The sequence below is a fragment of the Castor canadensis genome, chromosome 16 (genome assembly GCF_047511655.1).
Source record: "Castor canadensis chromosome 16, mCasCan1.hap1v2, whole genome shotgun sequence".
Taxonomy (NCBI): domain Eukaryota; kingdom Metazoa; phylum Chordata; class Mammalia; order Rodentia; family Castoridae; genus Castor; species Castor canadensis.
The window spans coordinates 66,040,914-66,060,150 of record NC_133401.1 but is presented as its reverse complement, the minus strand read 5'-3'; the positions used below and the strand labels follow the sequence as shown (position 1 = coordinate 66,060,150).

The following is a 19,237-nucleotide window of genomic DNA, read 5'->3' as shown; positions in this document are numbered from 1 at the left end:
GACTTCCTAGAGTTTAATCTACTTTTTTGAGTGAGTGACTCTTTTAGCCAGTCCACTTGTTAATATCAATGCCCTAAGAAGAGTGTAGGATAATTTAGCTGGTTTTCAATACATATCTGTGGTAGTGTCACAGTGAAATGCCAAATTGCTTCAGAATTTGTGTTCTCAAAAGAAAGATTTCAGAGGCGACACAGAAGCAATGTGTTTTGAACAAGCAGAAAGCAGAAAATGCATTCCCACATGAAATGTCAGTGGGTAGTCCTGAGCAGCAACAACCCTTAACTTGGGGAGGGGTTATGTCTAGGTCCAACAGGAATTTCTCCTTTCTTATACCATGTGAGTGACAGGTTATGTTATATAACCTTGGACTGAAATCAAATGTGCTTCTTCATAATCCCTGTGAAAGCTCACAAGAGGGGTCAAACCCACCATGCCAGGGTTATTACAATGGCATGATTGCTGGGTGCTGGTGGCTCATGCCTGTAATCCTAGATACTTGTGAGGATGAAAATAGGAGGACCCCAGTTCCAGGCCAGCCCAGGCAAAAAAAAGTTTGCAAGATCCCATCTCAATGGGGGCAGTGGCACACACCTATCAACCGAGCTATTGTGGGAAGCATAAACTGAGACAGCAGTCAAGGCCAACCTGAGCATAAAGCAAGGCTCTGTCTCCAAACTAACCAGAGCAGAAATGGCTGGAGGCCTGTTCAAGTGGTAGAGCTCCTACCTATCAAGCCAGAAGCCCTGATCTCAGAGTACCAGCAAAAAAAGGAAAAAAGGCAAGGGTGAATCTCAGTGTGCCATGCCCATTATTGGACCAGTTGAGCCTGGTTTAGTTTCTGTGTGTGACTGCACTGGTGAAAAGGTAGAATAGCTAGGCAGTGCAGGAAAATTCCACAGGAAATTTCACTTACCTTGCACTTACCTTGCTAAATAGCTTTGCACACCTAGTTGTACAAAATGGAGAGGAGCGGGGTGGGACATGGGGGAAGAATGAAGGGTAGGAGAGACCTAAATGGGAACTGCTGGTTGCCCTTGATGCTAATAACGTGAACATAGGAGCTCTTCAATCAGCCAATGAGCGCAGCACCCTTCGTGTACTTATGTATCGCTCCCAGAACTAGGTCTAAAAAACCCCCTAGACTCTGTTATTTCACTGGCAACCCATTCTGGACTCCTCCCTTCCAGTGGGAGCTTCAAGACTTCTTCCATATAATAAACTTTAATACTTTTGCCTTCACCTTTGCTATCTGTATAGCTCACTGGAATGCCCACACTCCCTCTGGCTAAAACAGTGTATCACTTTTAGCCAGCAAGGTTGCATACAGGCTTTTGGTCCCACAAAAATCTCCTGTATCACTGGGATGAAGCCTCTGGTAGCGGGGTGTTGCTCCTGACCATTCTCTGGAAGCAGGAGTGGCCTCTAGTCATCCCTGAATGGTGGATGGTGCCTTATCATCCTTAAGGGTGGCTGAGTGTTGCTCTTTTTGACCCTTCATGGCTCTTCCCCCAGTCTGACTTGGGGCACCCACTCATGTCTGTCTGTCTACCTAAAAGTAGCACTGTCAGGTCATGGGACAAATGGCTCTGACAGCTTGGTCTTCTCTTTCTCTCTATTCGGCTATAGAAACTACATGTCCTGACGACCAGAATGTTAACACCTACCTGTCAAGGCACTCTCTGACTTGTCTTAATGACAAATCACATCAGTCCCTCCCCATCCCCACTGATTCATGGTCCACATTAACCCTGTTCCTTCAGGAGCATATTCTAGATTTTTCTTAGACCTGCTCTGTCTACTGTGGTCTGAAGTGAGTCAGGTAAAATCTGGTTTCACATCTCAGCACTTTTCCCTTAAATTTAGTGATTTAACTTTTTGTTGGTAGTCACCTCTCTGACCCCATAATATGTACATCCTATAACAGTTCCCATAAATTCTTCTGCCCCAACATTCAGGCCACCTCACATAGCAGTTCCTGGTCTTTCTTCTCTTGTTCTCAGGGCTTTGCTCTCCTAGGAACATACCTGCTTTCCTTTCTGCTAACACTCTGAATTCCCCCAGGGACATGGCACTCACAATGGTTTACCTGACCTTCCTACCCAGCCCAGGGTATCTTCTGAGTCTTGGATACACCATATGAAATTGCTCTTTATCAACTAGTAAATCCCTTTCATCACAGAAAAAAAATCCAGCTGCCATAGGTATCTGCCTTTCCTCTTTTGATGGCAGCAAGGAGGGGAGGTTGCTGCACACAGCCAGTGACCAGCACGTCTGGTCAGCAGACCAAGAGCTGTGAGCTAAAACGAAGGGCTTTTTCTTTTCTTTCCTTTTGCAGTACTGGAGTTTGAACTGAAAGCTTTATCCTTGCTGGGAAGGCGCTCTAACATTGGAGCATGACTCCAGCAATTTTCGCTGTAGTTGTATTTCAGATAAATGTGAGGGCATGTCTTCTACATATGCCTTCTGCATTGCCATTAGAGATATGAGGCAATACGCCAAGCTTGTTGTGTGAGATGAGCTGGTCTCAAACTGAAATCCTTCCAATCTTCACCTCCCAAGTAGCTAGGTTTACATGGGTGCACCCTATGCCTAGCACAAATGTGAAGACATCTAAATGAGAGATAATGTGCCATCAGTTTTGACCCTCACCTCCACACACCCATGTACTTCTTCCTGGCCAAAATCTCCAGTGTTGACATATGCTTTTTATCAGTCACTGTCCCCAAGATGGAGGTGAATCACATAGTGGGCAGCAAGTCCATCTGTTCCATGGAGTGTATGACCCAGATCTACTATTTCATCACTTTCATCAACATGGATGAATTCCTCCTGAGTCCTGGCCTAAGACTGCTATGTAGCCATCTGTTGTCCATTCCACTACACCATGATCATAAGGCTCAGACTCTGTGTCCTTCTCATGACCATATCGTGGGTCATTACAAACCTGCATGCTCTCTTACACACTCTTCTCATGTTTCAACTTACCTTTTGATACAGCAATGGTGTGCACCACTTTTTCTGTGACTGTACCCAATTCTAAAGCTCTCTTGTTCTGATACCTTTATCAATGACTTGATGGTCATCACTGAGGGTGGAGTAATATTTATGATGCCATTCACATGCATCATTGTTTCCTATGCATACATCTTCTCCAATACACTGAAGCTGCCATCTGTCCATGGGATATGAAAAGCCCTATCCACATGTGAGTCTCACCTCACTGTGGTCTCCCTCTTCTACGGGACAGTCCTGGGTGTCTATATGCACCATTCATCCTCCTACTCAGTGCAAGACAGGGTGGACACTGTCATCTTCACAGTGGTGACACCCCTGGTAAATCCCTTCATCATTTCATGAAAGGAGCCCAAAGAAGATAATTCTCAGATCTTAGAATAGAAGTCTACAGCTGAGAGGGTTATCTTACATTTCTTCTTCTTTGTCAAAAGAGAAAGTGAGGCCCAGATTTGTGCAAACCTCATTAGTGACTATTCCTGCAATTAGTCATGATATCATAATCATGCTCTATCATGTATATATATAACTTGAGTACTGTGGTTTGAACTCAGGACCTTGTGCTTGCTAAGCAGGCACACTACCACCTGAACCACACTCCAAGCACTTTTTGCTTTGGTTATTTTTGAGATAGAGTCTCACATTTAGCCCTAGCTGGCCTGAACTGAAATCTCCCAGTTTACACTTTTCAAATAGTTATATGACAGGCATAAGCCACTATGCCTTTCTTTTTACTGGTTGAAATAGAGACACTTGAACTTTTTTGCACATTGTGATCTTCCTGATTTCCATTGCCTGAGTAGCTGGGATTACTGGCATGGCCATTGCACTTGATTCCTTTCTTTTATATTTAAGACTAATAGTTGCTTATAGTCCCACAACCAGTAATTTGTTGCCCATATAATTGGCAGATTCTAACACACTCACTATAGAGATAATAACAATTGAGGATCAGATATATCCATATCTATTTTCTCTTCAGAAGGGCCTATGAACAGTGATATGGGAATTTCAGAGGCTTTAGAGCTGATGCTCCTCAGACTCACCTGTCCCCATGATCTCTATAAGGAATTGTTACAGTGTTCATTGGGACAGACACACTGGCTCTCTTGCCTTGAGACATAAACCAGTAACTGCTGGGGTTCAGAAAGGTCCTACCACTCTGAGCGTTGTTATTCACAGTCATGATAGGTCATTCTTCCTCTGTTCCAGGTGTAAGTCTCCCTCACATCTCACAGCTCAGAACACTACCCATTGTCTGCCATTGTGCCCAATTAAACTTTTGGTGGTATTTTTTTCTCAGCATGTGAACTAGTCAGGCATGGGGAACCAGATCTTTTGGATGGTAGCTGTTCTTCACATGGATCTCTTAATGTCCCTTCAATTTCACCTAGGTTGCAGAAAGCAGAGATTCTCTTAAATCTTAAGTGTCTGGAGTTACTATAGCACCTTAAGAACATGAGGTCATAATTAATGGCAGAATTCCAATTGGAGCCCAGTCTGATCCTGAGTCCTGTATTTGTTACACTCCAGAGAGATGAGTGTCTAAGATGCCAAGCCTCTTTCCATTCTGCATGTGAAGAGTAAGTGTCAACAAGGTTACATCCCATCTCTGCTGTCCTAATATCTAGATAGTGTTCACCTGGATTGCCAGTGGTCAGTCCCCAGCAGCCCTTGCTTCACTGGTCTTCTTGCCTAGTAGTTTTCTCCTTTCTTAATCTCCTCCACTCTCCTCTGTGATAGGTCCTCATTGTCTTGGCCATCAACTGCTTCCAGCCTTTATATGGCCACTTGCCAATTCTGACCTCCATTCCAACTTCAAAATCATGGTGGGGGACTCTCATTCCTGTACTCTCCACTCCTTCCTCTTTGTATACATCTCTACCCTAAACACAGACTCCATTAGTCCTTCTAACACATTGATTGTATCTGTTAACCAATTCCCATAGAAAATATGGAAGAGGTCAAGATATTCCTAAATATTTTTTCCTTCAAGTAGAAAGCCTAAAACAATGTGACCTCAAGCTGTTCTCACAGTATTCTTTTTCACAAGCTTCAATGCTCATCTCTCCCAGCACAACTCTCTCTGAATTTTCTCCCTCTTTTTTTGCTCATTCTCTGCTACAAAACTCCCATGATTCTAAAAAACCCTAATAATTGTGCATTTGTATAAACTCATTCACTACTTATAGCCCACAGGCTTGCACAACATACACCTCACAAGGCTCCTGCAGTGTGTGAAGTCCCAGGATAAGTAATTTCAGTGTCTCTAGGAACATTTGCATATGATAAATCATGTATTCTTATCTCTTCAGTTTTATTTTAGCAGAATTTCTATAAGAACATTTAAGATATACTAACATGGACAAAACTATATGAATATTTTGTTCTCATAATCTTCCTTCTGTTATGCATATCTTTATCTCTAGCTCATCCTCTCATTACATTACACACTATTTGGAGAATAAAGGATAACTTATGTGTGGACACAATCCCTACAAAACTCAATAAAGTTGGGTTTCTCCTACATAATCAGGTATGCAAAATCATTGCTGATACAAGGCAAATGTAATGTGAGAAAGAAACCAAAGACTTCTCCCTCAAGTATTAAGGACTGTTGACTCCTATTCAATATAGTTTTGGAATACCTACCCACAGCAATAGGACAAAAGCAAGAATAAAAAAGTGATTCAAATAGTGAAGAAATAAGTCAAACTATCCCTATTTGCAGATGACATGATCTTATACCTAAAAGACCCTAAAAACTCTACCAAAAAACTACTAGGAGTTGCAAACTCTTTTGCCAAAGTAGCAGGACACAAAATTAACAGACAGAAATCAGTAGCCTTCCTATATACCAATAATGAACAGACTGAGAAAGAAATCAGGGAAACAATCCCATTTACATTAGCCTCAAAAACAATAAAGTACCTTGGAATAAATTTAATGAAAGAGGACATTTTTAATGAAAACTACAAACCACTGAAGAGAGAAATCAAGGAAGACATCAGAAGATGGAAAGACCTTCCATGCTTGTGGATTGGTAGACTCAACACTGTGAAAATCTACTTGTTCAATGCAACCCCTATCAAATTCCAATGACATTCTGCATAGAAATAAAAAAATCAATCTTGAAATACATATGGAAACACAAAAGACCTAGAATAGCCAAAGCAATTCTGAACAAAAAGTCCAATGCTAGAGGCATCATGAAACCTGACTTCAATCTATATCACAGAGCCCTAACAATAAAAACAGCACAGTATTGGCACAAAAACAGGCAGGAAGACCAATGGATGAGAATAGAAGACCCAGACATAAATTCACACATCTATAGCCAAGTGATCTTTGACAAAGGAGCCCAAAACACACAATGGAGAAAGGACAGCCTCTTCAACAAATGTTGCTGGGAAAACTGGATATCCACATATGGAAGACAGAAACTGGATCTCTGCCTTTCACCCTGTACCAAAATCAACTCAAAGTGGATCAGTAATGTTAATATAAGACCTGAAACTTTGAAACAATTCCAGGAAGTAGTAGGAAATATACTGGAACATATAGGTATAGGGAATGACTTCCTAAACAGAACACAACAGGCTCAGCATCTAAGAGGAATAATGAAATGGGACTGCATCAAACTAAACGGCTGTGCACAGCAAAAGAAACAATTGCCAGACCACAGAATGGGAGAAAATCTTTGCCAGCTACTCATCCTATACAAGACTAGTATCCATAATCTACAGGGAACTCCAAAAACTCAACCCCCAAACAATCAACACCACAATGAAGAAATGGACACATGAATTAAACAGGGAATTCTCAAAGGAAGAGGTACAAATGGCCAGTAAATACATGAAGAAATGTGTAACTTCCCTGGTTGTAAAAGAGGTGCACATTAAAATAACACTTAGATTTCATCTCACCCCAGTTAGAATGACCATAATCAAGGTAAATAACAACAAATGCTGGTGAGGATGAGGGCAAAACAGGAAACCTTATACACTGTTGGTGGGAATGAAAATCAGTATACCACTATGGAAAGCAGTATGGAGATTCCTCAAAAAGCTAAAGATAGAATTGCCTTATGATTCAGTGATATCACTCCTGGGCATTTACCCAAAGGAATGTGACAGGATACAATAGAGACACCTGTACACCAATGTTCATTGCAGCACTATTTGCGATATCCAAGCTTTGGAAACAACTCTGGTGCCCTATAACTGATAAATGGATCAAGAAAATGTGATATATATATATATATAATGTAGTTTTACTCATAAGGAATAATGACATATGTTTGAAGGTAAATGGAAGCAATTGGAGGATATCATGTTAAGTGAAGTAAGCCAGGCTCAGAAACACAATGGCCACATGTTTTCTCTCATATGTCGAAGATAGATCCAAAAGATAAACATATACACAAAAACAAGCCTGATCATACAACTCAGGTGTAGAACACGATTTCAATAATGGAAGTACTCTATGGAATTCAGGGAAAGAAGGAAAGGAAAAAGAGAATGATAGAGCATCAGTAATGTTGTAAAATATAAGATGTGAAGGTAGAAGATATAAGGATGTGTAGTGAAAGATGTTGAAAATGGAGGAGGAGAGGTAAAGGGGTAAGGAAGAGTAATGGCAGGAGTTGAACAGACCAAAGTAAAATATACCCATAGTGGGCATACTTTGAGAAACCCATTTGAACATCAATTTAAATATCAATAACAAAATACAGGACTGTAAAATAGGTACAGTATGTGTGGGTGATAATAGTAGGAGGGGGAAGGGTGAAAGAAGGAGATGAAGGTGACAGTATATCGCTGATGGACTTCATATATGAAATAGAACAAAGAAATCTCTTGCAATTGCTTTAAGTGGGGTGAGGAGGGGTTTGAGGGGGAGAGATGATGGAGGTGATCAAACCAATACAAGCCTAATGGTTATTGTTACTATGAATCCCCCCATGTATCAGGAATATATCCTAACAAAAAATTTATGAAAAAAATATATTGAGGAGTGTTGAGCTGAAGACATCTAAGAAGCTGGAGTTTTCTGCACCTCTCCTTCTGTTTCCCTGATGGCAGGACAAAGATTCACACAGACATAAAGACTTTCTGTCTTTCCCTCTTCTGCCCTTAAGCTAGAGTTGAAATTCTCATTTCCTGGAGAAGCCACGGATCAGCCTGAGGTGGCACAGCAGACACCAGAGCAATCTGGAACAGACATTGCCACCTTCCCATGGTTTTCCACACTGGAAGTGGAAATTTCTCAGTCTTTATCTCAGAACTCTAAGAATCATTGCTCTTTGTTAAAATACAATTGAAAACAGAAACCCAAGGCTCAGCTTTGAGTGTTGGTTACTAGCCTGAGTGAATTGTTTCCTTCCTGCATGACAGATATGTAGCATATTTATAAACTTTCTGTGTTTTTCTCCTCTTGATCTGCTTTTTTAAATAGGAATCTACCCCCGCTAAGAACCTATGTGGTTTAGGATAGATATTCTATTTTCCTTCCTGAATGGGAAGTTGGGAAGTGACTTCCTAGAGACCAAACATTAGCAGTGAAATGTAGAATCTGGGGAACTGGAGTACTGACAGATAATCTAGATGTGGAAAGATTCACTAAATTTTGGAACTCAAGGACATAGGGAGGTTCAATAGAAAGAGCTAGGATTTGAGGCATAGGTGTTTATTTGCTGCTGCTGTGTTTGGTGGAAAATTTTTATGATCTCCACACTGGACTCCACTTCTAAACTCAAGAGATTTTCATGCCTTAGCCTCCCAAATAGTTGGGTATGCAGGGCCTCCTTTGGCTAAGGCATAGGCCCATTGCTCAGTCAGTCTCTTCCTGAAGTCTTAGTGAAAAGGTGGGTTTGAGGTGGAAGAAAAGGGTAGAGGGAAATCAGTGAACTTATTAAAAGGTTCAGAGCCAAAGGGAAAACAGCTTTCTATCCCCATGACTCGAAATTCATCTAGGAAGCTATTATTCACCATGCACAAAGGCCTACCTGAGAGGGAAAAGAAACCCCTAGAAGGTCAACTGCATGGTGTGAACAGAGAAGAAAAGCCTCTGTCTGCTTGGCCTGGGCACAGTGTAAATGGTTATGGCTAGCCAATTCCACATGAGCCTCACATCTTTCAACCTCATTTTGCTGAGTACTTCAGCAGAATGCTCTGCATTCTCCCTGGCTCCTGCATTGTTTCTTCTGGGTCACCCTCATCTCAAGGGCAGGTACAGGTGATGAGAAAGATACATCCACAGTCTCAGAGAGAATCACCCTGGTCATGGGTCTCAATATGAGGCACGCACAGGACATGAGCTGGTCATTAATTAGGGGAAAGCACCTTGCTGGTGTCCTCTCCCATAGAAACAGACACTGCCAGAGTAGAAGAGTCCTCCCTGGAAACAGCCAGAAAAACGAGGGCTATGTCTTGTAATTCATCCTCTAGAAACAGAGTTAGCAGAGGGCAGGCCTGTGACAGGAGCCTCCTTTCCTGCAGCGTAGACTCCAGGAGGTACCAGAGCCTCCTCCCCATTGGCAATTTCCATCTACTACTAATTTACCACTGGGATCCAACTCTTCAGAAGTCAACTAAAACAACTTGGGGAGAAGCGTTTGACTTCAGCTCAGTGAAAGTGAATGGGACAGTCATGCCTCATACCTGCACAGTTCCCCAGACATTGTTCTCTCCAGAGGAACCAGGGACTATCCCATGTCATGGCCACTGAAGTTTTACAGAACCATCTCCCTTCCAAGCCTAGGTCTACTTGCAGCTTAGGATATCCCAGAACATCTCTTATGAGCTGAGGAGGCCCCTCCTGCTAGTAACTTCTCACAGCAACCCTCTAAGAGTTTCTTGTTTTTCTCTGTAATTGTGCCATCTGGTGCTTCAGATCAGAAACTAAAATGTCAGTAGGCCTTTAACAGTTTTTCTTCTGGGCTTTGACCTTTTGCCTTGTGTAACTGAAAGTTGCCTTTCTGTACTTAATGAACACTGTGTTCTAATACACCCAAAATTTACATATTATGAAGCTATGTATATTGTGTTGCAGTGAAAAATTACCTTTTTGGGCTCATGAAAAATAGGCCTGGGGTGCATTCTAATATAGATTCTAAGGAAGTGATGAGAGTGGGGAAAGGGAGGTAGAGAGAGAGAGAGAGAGAGAGCAGAAGAGAGAACCAAATAAAAGTAAAGAAAAGAAATGATAGGTTAAAAAAGAAAGAAGGAAAGAAAGCAGGCAGACAGGAAGGAAGAAAATGAGGAATGGAGCATACTAAAGACACACACCAGCACCATGAATGAGTTCTTAAGAGTCAAAGCAGATTCAATTCCAGAAGCAAATAAATATAAACCTATAGGTTGAGCATCCATGATTGGAAAATCCAAAATCCAAGGTGTTCCAAAATCTGCCTTGTTGGCAAGTGCCAACCTGACGGTACAGTGGAAAATTGCACAGGTAACCTTATGGGACAGGCTGTAGTCAAGAGAGAAATGCACCAAAAATATTGTATAAAATTATCTTTAACACCTGGGCATGGTACTCCCACTGGTACTCACTGGTACCAACTTAAAGTAGGAAAAAATATAAGTACATCCATACTGATGAAAACAAGTATTTGAATAAGGAAATAAATGTGAGAAGGAACCAACTTTCTTTACAGAAGATGTCCAAATAGTGTGATTAGACCCTCTCTTGCCTCTCCCCCACCCACCAGAATGTGAAACTTAATATTCATCTCTGCCCTTGAGAGACAGCTGGACTTAGGGTCTTGCAGCCAAATATTATACACAAGGAACCATAATCTTTGCAGTAAATGTCAACTTCACCAAGGATATAGGTTAACATCACCTGTGATAACTAATGCTGATATCATGTATCCCTGATATGATGTGATGAGGATGTTTCATGTCTGTAGAAATCATCCCAAAAAGTCACAATAATAGTCTAATCATGAGAAAGTCAGAGAATTCAAATACAAGCCAGTGTTCAAAATACCTGGCCAAGATTCTTCAAAAGGGTTAAGAACATGAAAAACAAAGGCACTATTGAGGAACCATTACAGTCAGAAAGAACCAGTAAAGAGACATGGGTTGTAGTCATCTGTGGTGATATAATGAGAAAGGTTGTTCCAAACAGTTATCCCTCAGTGTCTGTGGTCTCACATCACAGAAACACCACCAACAAATGCAAAATATTCAAAAAAGAAAAAAGTGCTGTCTGTACTGAACAGGTGCAGACCTTTTCTTGTCATTATTCCCTGGAAATTGCAGTAAAACAACTATTTACATAGATTCACCTTTCATTGGGAATTACCAGTAAACTACAGATGATTTAAAGCATGCAGCAGGATGCTGCAGTTTATATGCAAATCCTACCCTGTTTTATCTAAGGGGTTTGAGCATCTGTAGATTTTGATATTTGCACAGGCTCCTGAAAGCATTGCCTGGTGGATATGGAGAGACAATGGTACAGTGGTCATTATGATGATTTGATAAAGTTGACATACAGCTCAGTGGCAAAGCCTGGAATGGGCAAGGACCTGAGGTGACAGAGTGAAGGAAAATCTTCCCAGTGTGTGACATGGCTACTGTGTTAGTCAGGTGTTCATTGCTGTGACAAACACCCGAGGGAGACAGCTTAGAAGAGGGAAGATTTTCTTGGGCTAATGATTTCAGATGTTTTAGTCCATCATGCTGTGGGGGGAATGGCAGAGCACAGGAGCTCACTTTATGCAGCCCAGGAAGCAGAGAGAGGAGGGCCTGCTCTCTCTGGCTTCCTCCCCTTTCCCCCTTTTATTCTGTCAGAGCACCTAGCATTTGGGATGGTGCTGCCAGCATTCAGAGTGGATCTTCCCCCGACTCCCCTAGTGAAGCCTCTCTGGACATGCCCTCATGGACACATAAAAAGGTGTCATTTATTAATGTCTTAGGCACTTCTCAACCCAATCAACTTGGCCAACAAGATTAACCTAAGTCCTATGGACTAAAACACACACAAATGTTGAATAAAGAGTTCTCTACTGCGAGTGGCAACACACATCTGTAATCCCAACTTGTAAGCAGGAGGATCTCAATTCAAGGCCAGTTTGGGGAAAGTTAATAAGACCCAATTTCAGAACAAAATACAAACAAAAGGGCTGGAGACATGGTTCAAATGGTAGAATGCTTGCCTGGCATGCACAAGGCCCTGGGTTCAATCTCCAGTACTGGGAAAAAAGTCTGCTTATTTCTCCAACCATCTCCTTTCTCATCCAGCAAAGTGGGGTGGAGGCGGCTGACTCTCACACTAGACAAAGGAACACTTGTTATGACAGCCACAGGCCAGGAGAAGGGAAATCTGGAGGCTTCAGGATTGCATCCTTAAAGCTGTTCCAGAGACCAAGGCTGAGCACAATGCCAGTAACCTTCTGAGCACCATGATTCATGCTGCCCAGCCAGGAAGGTCATCCTGACATCTTTGCCATGTTTTATTGCAGAAATGGGCAAAGCTCAGCCAATATCAGAATCAAAACAAAAAATATCAATGTGGCTTTCTAATTCTATGACCAGGATAGCATGAGAGATTTTTATTAAAAAATTACCAGGCTCTGGTCAATAGAGACCCTGACCCTACCTAAGTACAGTCCTGGATTTAATGATAATGTCTGACAAAATAATATCTAGCATCAGAAGACTGGATGGAGGCCAGGAAGGTGTGTTCTGGTCTTGACAAAGAACAAGGGGATTGACAATCTTAATTTTAAATACTCAGACTAAGTCTTAAATAGACCACTGCCCATTTCTTGGCACTGTCTATCATGTGTCAGTTGGTTCTCCAACATCTTTTGTCACCCAACCAACTCCAAACATGCATATTCAGAATAATCTGAGGATAAGTTGAGTCTGTTCCAAATTAGAATCCATGCTGGTGGAGTTGCTCAAGTGGTAGAGCACCTGACTACCAAATTAGAATCCATGTTCTTTCATCTTCTTCCTACTCCTTTGGTGAGAATAAAAAATGAGGCAGAGAATATATAGAAAAGAAAGATGACAGATTATGCAGTTCTATAGAGACTCTATCCCAACAGAGACCTGAGCTATCCTTTAGAATAACAGGAAAATCTCACGTCCTTGACTTCCAATATGAACACTAGTCCCCTTTCTTTCTTTAGCCACTAGGGAAGCTGATTCATTTGGGATCTGCAGAGCACAGACAAACCCCCTTGTGAACTGCCTATAACAAGAAGCTGTGGGGGTTCTCTCTATAGTGTGGATCATAAAAACCCTACACACATGAAACACGGCTACATTTCAGCCCCGAGGTTAGGAAGATAGACTGCTGCCCAAGACTCCAGGTTCTGTGCCCACACCACAGAGCAGTGAGAAAAGAGAGGACACTACTAATATGTCTGTAGCCATGTGATCCTTTCCCAAACATTCCAATTTTTGCCCTAATTACTGATGGGGTGATTGTACTTGTTATTCTACACAGGACCCTATATGGTTGCAGAAGGTAACTCAGATAATGCATGGGGAAAATCCTTGCACCTGTTGATCAGCTAAGCACCTTTAGATATTATTCAATCACTGCCTGAGAGTAATGCCTAACTAATTAACTCTAGGAAACAGAAAGTTCTGGTACAGTGGCCTTGTCATTACCAGCCTCCCCCAGGGGAATGTGGATCCTACATCCCCAAAGTCACCAAAGCAGGACTTCGTCTTCCATATGGTGACTTGGTCAAGTTTGCTTCAAACAACAACCCCACATGAGTCTATAAAAAAAGGCCTCAGAGTCACCTAAGTCCCAAATCCATAGAACTTCTGAACAGAGTACAAAATGAAGCAGGCTGCTTGGGGGTGGGTTGGTGCCCACCCCTGTGGGATCATCATCTGCACAACTGTGAGAAACAAATTTCTGTTGGCTACAAGTGACCCTGTCTAAAGTATTTTGTCACACAGCACCAAGGAACTGACCCACCCATATATGCCTCCATTTCTGACTCCTTTCTTTGCTATAATTCTTGGCTGATGGTTTTGTCCTTCATCACTTTAAATATACCAACCCACTGCCTTCTGAGTTCTAAGGCTACTTTCTCTCTTCTCTCTCTCTCTCTCTCCCTCTCCCCATTACACATTAATAACATAATACCATGTTCCATGGTGTCTGATTGAGCAGAGGTTTTTGTTATACTAGCATGTTGAGGGGAGACGCTACCATCCTTTAGACTCAATCACTCCAGGTTTAAAGACAAAGGAATTGAATACCTTGAGTGCAGATAGGACGAGGTCTTTAAAAGCTGAAGTTATCACAGATTTTCAGACTCCAAATGACAAGGCCATTGAAGCATCCACTGTTTTCAACTTCTCAGGAATAAAGGCCAGTCTCCATGACCCATCTAAGCAAAAAACTGTTAAGAGTTTGTTACCTTTTCATTTTGTGTCTTTCTTTTCTTTTTTAAAGTTGTAATGGTCTTTGGACAAGCACTGTGGCTTGTGTTAGCCATGATTGGCCCATTTGTCTTCTGACCTCATGAGGGGTCATTTTGAGTAATGCCAACTGCCAGCCAGCAGGTATATAAGGAGTTGGCCTGGGCTGTCTTTGGACCAAGGAGACAAGCACCATGGGTTGCACCCAATCGTGATTGGTCCATTTGTTTGACCTCACCAAAGGGCCATTGTGAGTAAGGCCAACTGCCATCAAGCAGGTATATAAGGAGCTTGCCTGGGCTGGATTTTTGTCCATATAGTGCAGGAAGCTCTTGGTGAGTGACCATGTGGACTAATACAAAGCTGGTTGATGGTGTTTTAGATTATGGTTTTCCATCTTTGTTTTTGTTTTCTGTTTTTCCTTTTATCTTTCATTATAATGTGCTTTTGACTTGAATTTTTTTTTGTTTTTTACTTTCTTTTTCAGTCACATTTTAATTGCTCTTTTTTCTATTTGGATATTTCATTTGTTTCTTGCTTTAAATTCAGTAATAATGCCACAAGCACTGTGTCCAGGGAGGGATCAGGGGCTGACATCACAGCACCTTCTCAGTGCCAACTCTACTGATGCAGAGATCCTCACAGCTCAGTATAGGATCCTGAGGACCACAGGGAAGGCTGCTTTGGCCATGTAAAGTTAGCATACCATCGTCTCATGGGAACCAAGGTTGGAATGAAACTGCAACAGAAGTGGGAGAAAAGCTCCTACAATGCAAATGAAATATCAATACTGAAGACACTGTACCACCCTAAAATCATCAGACTCTTCAGGTGATGGAAACAGTGGACCATGTCTACCTGGTCATGGAACATGTCACTGGACAGCAGCTCTAGCAGCGCATCATAGACGCCCAACACCTGTGTGCGGATGAGGCCTGCGGCATATTCAAGCACTTAGCGTGTGCAGTGAAATACTGCCACAAAAGAGGCATGGTACCCAGAGACCTGAAAGTGGACATCCTGCTAGATGCCCAAGGCAAAGTGAAGGTCATTGACTTTGGCCTTGGCACCATATACTTGGAGAGGAGCTGACAGATGGGTGTGGTGCTTTTACACACCAGAAATCGAAGTCTTCCTGTATCTACCCTATGATGGCAAAAAGATGGACGTCCCGAGCCTAGGTACTGTTCTCTACGGTATGGTGACAGGAGACTTTCTCTTTAAAGGGAAGACCAGTTTGCAGGTGCAGCGGGCAGTACTGGAATTAGGGAATAACATACCCTCACACCTTTCTATGGGTGTAAGAAATGTTGTTCAGATGCTGATGAAAACCCTAGTGAGAGGCCCACTCTAGACCAGTGTGGGGCACCCTCAATAAGCCAAGGGGAGGAAGGACCATCAAGTCCTGCTGTTGAGACTCTGCCCAAACGCCTGGACCCTGCAATCCTGGCAGCCGTGTGTGACCTGGGTTATTATCCAGGTGAAATATGTCAGTGTGTATGACAGAGAACACTTGATAAGGAGATGGTCACCTACCTCCTGTTGAAAGAACGGGTATGCCAGGGGTTTAGATTCAATGCCCTCATTAAGCCCCCACTGCGCCCAGAGTTTGTGCCTACCCCATTCCCCACAGTCACTGTCACCCTCACTCTGCACCTAAGGAGAAGAGTTAGTGCACCTTCCCTTCTAGCAGCCTCTTCCAGCAAGGACTGTGAACTGTATTTTAAGACTATGTTGCTGTGTGCAGGCCTAAAATTCATAGCCTCAGTTTCACAACATGTTGGCTCTAAAGAAAGCCATGGACAGCTGATGGGAAAAAAAAAAGCAACAACAGAGAGCAAGAGGACCCTGTGCTCTGAGAATCCTGAACCATGGTGCAGGGGTTTGACATTGTGTACACTTAACTAGCTGCAGGAAGGATCCAAGCAGGACGTTCAAGCTGCTGTGTGCCCAGCAAGCCCAGCAGAGGCCTCAGTCCAGCACAAGAGTGAGGTATGCAAACCATCTTTCCGTGTAATGTCAAATTGCCATGGGCCTCTCCCCACGGGATTCCAATGAAGTATCATCTGCCTCCAAGATGGCCTTCCAACACATCCTTTGCAGAGTGAGGTGGTGAGCTGTGAGGTCACCTGAAGCTGCCTGGAGAGGAGAAATCCCTTCCAAATCCATAGGGAAACCTCAGCGACTTTTTCTGTGACTCATACAGTGTGTGACTGTGTTGGTAGAAAGGATGACTGTCACCTAGAATGATTCATTATTATGGAGTAAGGATTTGTTAAGGGAAGCCAAATGGAAACATTGTCATTGGCCTCGAGTCTCTCAGAGGCCCTCAGCATTGGGCCTACTGTGCCTGAGTCAGTGATCCCTCTGTGAGCTCATGTTCATCCAGGACCTGCAGCAGTGAGCAAAACACAGCACTTGCCTTCAGGTAGCTTGCATTCCAGATGGTGACAATACAATCAGGTCATTTAGCAAGCAAGTGCTTGTAAGTGCAAAGGAGAAAAGGCAGAGAAGGGAAATAGCGACTGCTACTATGTCAGACAGAGAGACATGGATGTCACTACTAGGAACATCTCACCTGGAACCAAAACTTGAGGAAAGGCTGGGAATAGACCAGGCATGCGCTCTTTCAGGTGCCCTTTTGCTTGAAATCGGCATCTAACACAGAACTCTCCACTCTGTTTGCCAAAGTGCTGCTCCTGCACTTCCACATTTCCAGGCCTGTGAGCTGTGTGCAGAAGGTCTGTACACAAGTGCCTTCCTCTGCAGCCTCCACTTTGCTTCCTGGCATCAACATAGACTGGACCTGTTCCAGCCTGTATGCCTTTCCACCTGTCAGTCAGGATGCCGGTCCTCTTCACCTGCCTGTGAACAGCACAGGACCTGTGGCTGTGGAGGAGAGCAGCAAGAGTCACCCAAGGTGGAGAGGAAATCTTAAATTCTAGCATCCTAAATTCCCTCATCCAAGATAGCATGATGAGCTGAGTGGTGCCTGCAAAGAATCCCATGTGCTGTGTTCAACAGTTCAGGGCAGAGCAGGGGTCCTGTCTACTACTGATTGAGGATTCTGGAGTTTGAGTCATAGGTGGTGACCCTGGCCACACTTTACCTGTGACCAATCTGCAACTGTGGGGAGAAATCCACTTATACAAGATACTTAGGACAGTGAAAATCCTAAAATTATGGCTGAGGATATAGAGGGCCTTGGGTTCCATGTGCACCAGTAATTGAAATAGGACTGGTGCTTGCCAGAGAGGCAGGGAGAGGAGAATAGACTTATTGTTTAATGGATACAGTTTCAGTTTTCTTGGCTATGAGCTTAGCTCAGTGGTGGAGCTCTGGCCTAGCATGCATAAGCCCTGCATGTGGTTCCAACCACTGAGGAAAAAACTCTTTTAAAAGAAGAGCTGTGGAGATGGATGGTGGTGATGGTTGCACATAATGAACACATGGTCATAGGCTCACAGCAATGTCTCTGCTGCACAGACCACTTACACCATAGTGGATCCGTACATTATAACTGAGCCAAGAATTTCCTATTGCCTAGGGAAGTGGCAGGCATACTAATGGTGTAGTACAAACACATTACGCCCTTGATGCTGTCATAAACAGAGTGTGCTCTAGTCATGTTAAAGGGTAGCACTACATTTATGTACAGTACATGACAGTGACAAAGGACTATACTGCTGGTTTATGTGTTTATACTTCTGTATGAGGTGCTTATAGTACATTTGCTGAAAGGCACTAACTCCTTACTGTCAAGGATTTGGGAATCTTGAGTTATTAAAATAATTTGCCAAAGCAGTGAGTAGGAGAAAACAAAGATTTATAAGGAGGCCATTAAAAGGGGAAATGCACACACTGCTGGTGAGAATGCAAGAAAGTGCAACCACTCTGGAAAACAATACAGAGGCTTCTTAAAAACTAAACATAGATCTGCCATATGATCCAGCAATCCCACCCCTAGGGAAATACTCAAAGGAATGTCACTCAGGTTACTCCAGAGAACCTGCACACCCGTTTATTGCAGCACAATTCACATAGCCAAGTATTTGAAATAGCCGAGATGCCCTACTACTGATGAATGGATTAAGAAAATGTGGTATTTATACACAATGGAATTTTACTCAGTCATGAAGAAGAATGAAATCTTATCATTCACAAGCAAATGGATGGAACTGGTGAACATTATTCTGAGCAAGGTTAGCCAGGCTCAGAAGATCAAAAATCATATGTTCTCCCTCATATGTGGACTTTAGATCTAGGGCAAAGGCAGCAATGTTGTTGGACTTGGGTCACACGCTAAGGGGAGAGCAGGAGGAATAGGTAAAGGTAGGAAACCCAAAACTTGAAAGTGTTTGATGTCCCCACTGCAGAGGAGCTAATACAGTGCTCTTAAAATGACAGAGGTAAATATAGGAAGGTGATCAGGAAGTAGTGAAGAGGACAGGTAGAAATGAATCAATTCAGATAGTAATACACTTGTGCATGGAAGCAATGCTAGGAATCTCTCTGTATAGCTATCCTTATCTCAAACTAGCAAAAACACTATGTCCTTCTTATTATTGCTTATGTCTACTCTTCAACAAAATTGGAGAAGAGGGCAGAACAGGTTGTACCTGGAAGCAAGGGGGGTGGGGGTAAGAGGGAGGGGTCGCAAGGCAGAGGGAGAAATGGCCCCAACAATGTATGCACGTATGAATAAACTAATAGAAAGAAAGAAAGAAAGGAAGAAAGGAAGGGAGATGAGGGCAGGCAACTGCACAAAGGAGAATAGCTCACTCAGACAGAAGTGGGAATAGGTTTTATATCTCAGG

General features: G+C 42.8%; 1 long non-coding RNA gene across 2 annotated transcripts in view; it reads right to left on the bottom strand.

The window, feature by feature from the left end:
- Nucleotides 1-13,939: 13,939 nt before the first annotated feature.
- Nucleotides 13,940-19,237, bottom strand: part of LOC141417960 (uncharacterized) — a 66,666-nt gene continuing 61,368 nt past the window's right edge. For both annotated transcript variants that reach the window (XR_012442558.1, XR_012442557.1), the window contains exon 4: nucleotides 13,940-17,309. This is a non-coding gene — a long non-coding RNA (uncharacterized lncRNA). The remainder of the gene's footprint in view (nucleotides 17,310-19,237) is intronic.